Source organism: Triticum dicoccoides, chromosome 7A (genome assembly GCF_002162155.2).
Source record: "Triticum dicoccoides isolate Atlit2015 ecotype Zavitan chromosome 7A, WEW_v2.0, whole genome shotgun sequence".
In the NCBI taxonomy this organism is placed as follows: Eukaryota; Viridiplantae; Streptophyta; class Magnoliopsida; order Poales; family Poaceae; genus Triticum; species Triticum dicoccoides.
In genome coordinates this window covers 433,589,766-433,597,265 of record NC_041392.1, presented here as the reverse complement: position 1 = coordinate 433,597,265, position 7,500 = coordinate 433,589,766, and positions in this window count along the sequence as shown.

The following is a 7,500-nucleotide window of genomic DNA, read 5'->3' as shown; positions in this document are numbered from 1 at the left end:
CACCGGACGGGCCACCGTATTTCGTGAAAAAAACGTTTGCCCCTGACTGCTAGGACCCACCAGCTACATCTTTGCACGCAAGGAAGTGCCTGACAGTCGGGACCCACCTGGTCCAAGCGTACGTAGCGTTGTCATTCTGGTCGCGAACGTGTGTGTACATACTGGTCAATGTAGAGGCGCACACGTGTCGTAGTAGAGGCGCGCACGTGTCGTAGTAGAGGCGCGCACGTAGCATGTACACGTAGGTACAGCGGCCAGGGTACAAGAAAGAAAATATGGCCATGTATGTGTACATACGGACGGGGTCTCGAATGCCTACTCACGCATACGTACGGCCAGGGCTCGTGTACATGGCTGGGTCAGAACGGAGAAACACCGTCGTCGTCGTGTTCATGGGGAGGCAACGGAATGCGTCGTGTTCATGGGGAGGCAACGGAATGCGTCGTGTTCATGGGGAGGCAACGGAATGCGTCGTGTTCATGGGAGGCAACGGAACGCGTGGGAGCCAACCAGCTGGGTCGGAACGGAATGCGTGGTCGTGTTCATCGGGAGGGCTTGGACGGAACAGGCGATGGAAACAAGGCCTAGCGTACCGCAAAATGGAGGAAACGGCCTTGTGTTCGACCGGCCACGTTCGAAACGGGATCCTGTTCATCGGGAGGGGTATGGCGTACCGCAAAACGGAGGAAACGGACCTCCTACGGTCGAAACAGGGGTCCTGTTGATCGGGAGGGGTGTGGCGTACCACAAAATGGACGAAACGGACTTGTGTTGGAGCGCTACGGTCGAAACGGGGGTCCTGTTCATCGGGAGGGGTGTGGCCTACCGCAAAACGAGACTCCACGGGATACTGTTCATCTCCACCGTCGACCCCCTCCAGCATCCACGAGCTACTGTTCATCCACCGTCGACCTCCTCCAGCCTCCAGCTGCGACTGTTCATCCACAGGCTCCTGTTCATCCAGCCTCCACCGTGCGCTACTCCACTGGCTACTGTTCAACCAGCCCTCTCCACGGGCTCCTGTTCAACCACCCCTCCACGGGCTACTGTTCATCCTGCCCTCCACGGGGTGGTCCTATTCATCCAGCCCTCCACGGGGTAGTCCTGTTCATCCAGCCCCAACCGGCTCGATTGATCGGGGTCATGTTGATCCAGAGGCAACACCACGGGGTCCTGTTCATCCACCCCCACCGGGAACTGTTCATCCAAACCCCCCGCAACGCTCACTGTACATCCAGAGGCAGCATCGATCGGCTTCAGTTAGCAGCAGTAGCGAAGGAATCGCTCGATCGGGTTCAGTTAACAGCCATCGATCGATCGCTCGGGTTCAGTAACGCGTAGCCTGCAGTGCAATCGCTCGGGTTCAGTTAGAGCCCAACGCCTCGCACACACACGCGTACGTGTACGAGAGAAGCGCGCATCGCTCGGCCCCCGACCTCCCACCGTAACCAGGAACTCCCCGAAATTTTCCTCCCCCTCGCTTCTACCACGGTTTTTTCCGTCATGGACGGCCCAAAGAATGCCATGCAGCTGCATCTCCGGCCCGCCCAGGACGAAAAGCCCATTTTCTGTCATGATTTTTTGTCATAGAAGTAGGAGCCCACCACATCTATGATGATACCGGGTTTTGTCACAATTATCGTCATAGAAGTGTCATATGTATGACAGAAAAAAATTCGTTCGGCCCAAAATGTCACGGATGTGTCTTTTTTTTGTAGTGCCTACTACAACTATATGTGGGTGTTTTAGTTAGGCTATATATACTTAGGCTACTCATAGTGGAGAGTGTCATATACTAGTACATGCATATATATATATATATGATACTAGTGTATGATACTACCTTTAATTAATTATAGCGCATAGTATAATACATAGAGTATAGTATCATAGATCATATTTATTGCCATGCATGACACAAATTAGCATTCCATTTAACATGATACAGTATCTACCTATATGTTACCCTAACCCTCTCTATATATATTTAATTATTTGCCACATCAGCATACTTGCTATTTCCGAGTGCATGATATCGTCGGCTATAATACCACCACTATGGCCAGCCTTATATAGTGGGGAGTATCCTATACTATATATATTATCATGCATATGATACTAGTGTATGATACTACGCACGTACCTTCATAGTGCATATATAGTATCATAGAGTAGTATATATCATAGATGACCGTATTTTGGCCATGCATGACACGAAGTAGTATAGCATTTATTATATATGTTACGATATCTATCTATGTTACTGCTTCTTTGCCACATCATCATACTTTCTATTCCCGAGTGCATGATACCGGCTATGATACCCCCACTATGGCCACCCTAAGGCTGGTCGCAATATGGGGGTATCAAGCGGTATCATGCATGCCAACTAGACTTTTTGGATGATGTGGCACACAGTTAAATGAGGAAAGAGAGGGTGTGGTATCATATTAAATGGTGTGCTACTTTGTTTCATGCATGGCAATTAATAAGGCAACCAAAGATACTAACTTATGATACTATGCATGCGCGCATTACGAAGGCATTACCAATCATATATATACTAGTATTATGAATATATATGATACTAGCTAGTCTATGATATACTAGCTACCTCACTAAGAGCATGGTTAATAATACAACCAACGGTCGGCTATAAGAAGTTGTCATGTCATATACAGCCAACCCCTTAGCCGTCATGTACAATAATAAGTTTTAAATATGTACTAGTTTATCAATAGTTGGCCCACCTTACATCCTCACCAAGTGTCTTGGGTCTCGTGTTGCAGCTGGCTCTACTAACCAAGAGCCCGCTTCTCTTCTCTCTCCTCTTCTCTTTCCTCCAACTAAGCACATATATATTATTCTATTCCTTATAGCCTGCTTATGTCACTCTATTGTACTTGCTCTAATGCATAATATCATATTGTAGTATCGTGTAGTACTTTATTTATTGTCATGCATGACACATAGTAGCATAGAATTTATTATGATACAGTTTCATGATATGATACTTAACCCTCTCTTTCTTCATTTAATTCTATGACAGCCCATCAAAATTGCCTAGTTGGCATTCATGATACTAGCTATGATACCCCCTTACCATCAGCCTAGCAAAGAAGGTGTACAGATCATTTATGCGTCGCTTTGTGAGTTTTCATCCGTTTGTTCGAGAAGTGGGGAGAAGTTTCAAACATTTTGGCCGCGAGGTGCGGCCACTGGCGTAGGCCTAGTTGGTATTTTAATTACAGGAAATTCAGATGGAGTTCGGGCATCATCAAAATCGATGTGTGCCCGTGGCGTGCTCTCACGACCCCATGGAAAAAAATTGGTAAAGTTCGGCACAAGTTTTGATGACCGCCCCTTCCAAACCAGAGCATCTCACATGAAGGATCATGGTTTCCAAAAGGAGACGTGTCAATTCAAACTCCTGTGGCCGGTGACCTCATCGTTTGGCCTCATAAAAATTTCCATGGTACGCAATCACCATTATACCACGGGTTTGATGTTCTGACGCATTTCAAGTATCGTTAGCTATATTTAAGACATTTTTTGAGTTTAACGTGCATTTTGTGCATAAAAATAAAATTACAACCGGAACTGTGTGTGCTTTCGAGAGGGATGAGGATCATCGTTCGATCTGGGAGCATCCAATGGTGTAGACATACGATCCGTTGGGTTTGAGTTCTGGCCAATTAGAAAGCACGAATCAGATCGTGGGCGGGGTTTGGTCGGCACACGACTTTCATCAACGAACCGTGTGCTATTCGCAAACTAGATTGCATATTTTTGTTCACACTTACTGTAGTGAGATCAGTTGAGTGTGCTACCTCTATGAATAGTCAATGTGTACGTGCAATGCACGTTAATTTGGAAGTATATTAAGTGCATGCGGATATTAAGTAGGATTATATTTGCGTGTTATTATGTGATTAGCACTATATTTGGCATGAAATTAACTGCACGCTAAACGTGTTGAGCGCTCGACATTGAAGCAGTCTAGGTTGTTGGATTGACATGATTTGATGGTCGAGATTAATTGGATCTGCCCCTTTGGGTCTTTTTATATTGGTATAGATATAATAATAATAATAACAAAAAATAGGTCATATTCATTGCCTGAGCCGACAGCATATCAAGGTCAACATATTAACGGTTCTTACATCAACAGAAACCCGAGCATAACTCACAAATTCAGTACACGTGACAGTTCTAGATTGAACGAATTAAGTTGCAGGGTAGGCATAAAGACTAGTCTTATGGCTTAATTCCCATGTACATGGGGGAACTGGGATCATTATGATGACCCCGAATGAACTTGGGTTTTCTGATGATTTTATGCTTCTCTGTTACACGGGTGCGTGATCCCTTGGCTGGCAACTCATCAAACTCATCGTACTCGTCCTCATCGGCAACATCGTCGACACCCAGTACCCTTCTCTTCCCATGCATCACTACATGACAGTTCTTATGCAAGGGGTCTTCCGCAAAGAAAATGTGGGTAGCATCGCTGGCAAGAATGAACGGGTCCGCGTGATATGCCATCATTGTCCTGTTAACACATGTCTTCCTGTAACCATCAACCCTTACATGACCAAGAGGGATCCATGCGCACCTGAATAATTCCACCTTAACTTTCACATAGTCAAGCTCCCAAATCTCTTTAATGGTTCCATAGTATACCCTTTTATCAGCTTCATCTACAGGCATGCATTATATTCGAACAGCGTTGTTCTGATATGAGGTCTTCTGATCACGTTCCTCAGTGTAGAACATGTATCCATTTATGCCATATGCTTGGTATGTCAACACCGTAGGTGATGGCTTTTGTGCCAACCACGTAGCAATGTCATCGATGGATCCTTGTGCCAAACGATTCTTCAGCCATTCGGCGTAGTTCTTAGTGTGCTCCTTCGTATCCACATCTGATGAAGGGACCATTGGTAAGAAGCTTTGGCGTATCTCTGCCAAGTGTTCTTCGGCATAAGCGCTGAGAACTGGTCTGTTAAGCAGTACCGTCAAATGGGCTTTCTCTGCCAATTCTCCGGGTGTAGCCATTTGCGTGCCAACAAGGACCGACTTACCTTTCAGCCTTCCCTCGTGGCGAGAGAGGGGCAAACCTATAGGTCTTTGTTTCATGTATTCCGTGCAAAACTCAACCACCTCCTCCGTGGTATAACATTGTAAGATGCTTGCCTCTGGATGGTTTTGGTTCCGACAAAAGCGCTTCAGTATTCCCATGAACCACTTGAAGGGATACATGTTGTGAAAAAACACAGGACCACAATACTTTATCTCGTCGACAAGGTGCACAGTGAGATGGACCATGACATCAAAGAATGATGGTGGGAAAAACATCTCTAGGTTGGACAATATTCTTGCAATATCATCTTGCATATGATCCAACTCTTCGGGATCTACAACTTTCTGCCATAGTTGGTTGAAGAAATCATAGAGGTCAATGAGTGTGTTTCTTATATCTTTGTCCATCAGATTCCTGATGGCCACCGGGAGGATTTGTGTCAACATTACGTGGCAATCATGTGACTTCATGTGTCCCAACTTCATTTTACCTGAGCTCACGTCCACGAGAATTCCGATGTTTGCGCAGTAGGAAAAGGGTGTCTTAACTGACAACAAATAGGTGAAGAACTATGTTGCTTCTTTTGTACTGAAATTGTAACTCTGGCGAGCTTTGATGAATTTGTCATCATCTTCTGCTTCACTCTTGCGTTTTGATTGATCAGCAAGCATATCGAGCCGTGAACCATCAGCATCCTTTCTTTTACCTTTAATCTTGAGCAGAGTACCAAGGATGCTTTCACATACGTTCTTCTCTACGTGCATGACATCGATGCAGTGACGTACACGTAGAATCTCCCAGTAAGGTAATTTCCAGAACACTGATTTCTTCTTAAACACTTGACCCTTGGGTGTTTGTTTCACAGTCAACGGGTGGTTCTTGCCAAGCACAACATTAATTTTTTAGCCATGTTGTGGACCACCTCCCCTTCATAGGGTCTTGGGTCCACACCTGCCTCTGCCGTACCATCAAATTCAGCTTTCATCTTTTGGTATGGGTGATTTTTATGTAAGAACCTACGATGACGCAAATACGCGGTTTTATGCGAGTTGGGAAGTCTTCTGCTAGCTGTCCTATCCATGCATGTGACACACCCTACATCTTCCTTTGTTTTCTACCCCGATGTGTTGCCTAATGCCGGCATATCTTGAATGGTGTGCACCACCATCACATGTAGATCAAAAATATCCTTTCTATAATGTAGCGACCACACCTCAAACAGTCTGATCTCTGTGCATCAGTGTCATCCCTGGATCGGTAATGCTGACACGCACAGTACTTGAGGATTTATAACATAGTAGCAATCACACACTTATTACATTGAATGTCTCAAAAGAGAACTTGTTACAATAAATATGGCTTAATGCCATCTAATACGATAACAGCGGAAGGCTTGGAAGATAAAGTGAGTCCATCAACTCCAACGGCATCACTGAGTGAAAGACCACGACCTAAGGCTCCTTACTCGTCGTCTGAAAAGTCTGCAACATGATGATGTGGGCTGCCATACTCTTTCCTAGACTCTAGGTTGGTGCATCAAAGGAAAACTCTATGGGCTCAGTGACTGGCGTGAATGTCCTTCCTGGAACTTGAACTTGAATCATCCAGCGCTCCTCTTCTGGTAAAGTGGTGTTGTAAGTCCCGGTGAAGCTTGGTATTCCAATGTTCAGGTACCTAGTGACTTCCTTCAAGTGGCGTCCAAAAGGTGTGTCTACATCTGGTTGTGCAAACTTGTTCCTTGCGTCCGCCAACCTAAAGAGTAGAAAACGGAGATGAGTTAGAAATGAGAAGAGATTAGTGATCTAGGGCTTTAGTTTAGTGGTCGTGTCCTACAGTCAGCGTGTGCTCTGATACCATCTTGTAGCGATCAGACCTCAAATAGTCTGATCTCTGTGCATCAGTGTCATCCCTGGATCGGTAATGCTGACACACACAGTACTTGAGGATTTATAACATAGTAGCAATCACACACTTATTACATCGAATGTCTCAAAAGAGAACTTGTTACAATAAATATGGCATAAGGCCATCTAATACGATAACAGCGGAAGACTTGGAAGATAAAGTGAGTCCATCAACTCCAACGACATCACTGAGTGAAAGACCATGACCTAAGGCTCCTTACTCGTCGTCTGAAAAGTCTGCAACATGAAGTGTTGTAGCCCGAAATGGGTAAGCACATGGAATATGCTTGCAATGTAACACAAGAGAGTATTGAACAGAATAATGCTATCACTAGATGCGTATATGGCCGGTGGAGGCTGTATGGTTAATATGTTTTGCGGAAAGCCAATTTTTCCCTACTGCAAAGGAATATATTTTATTTAACTACAAAGTTTGTTGAAAAACATTGAGAATGGTAAACCCCATCTCAATCCCAATTTAAAAGGTAATTAATAACCCAACCAAATTTATAT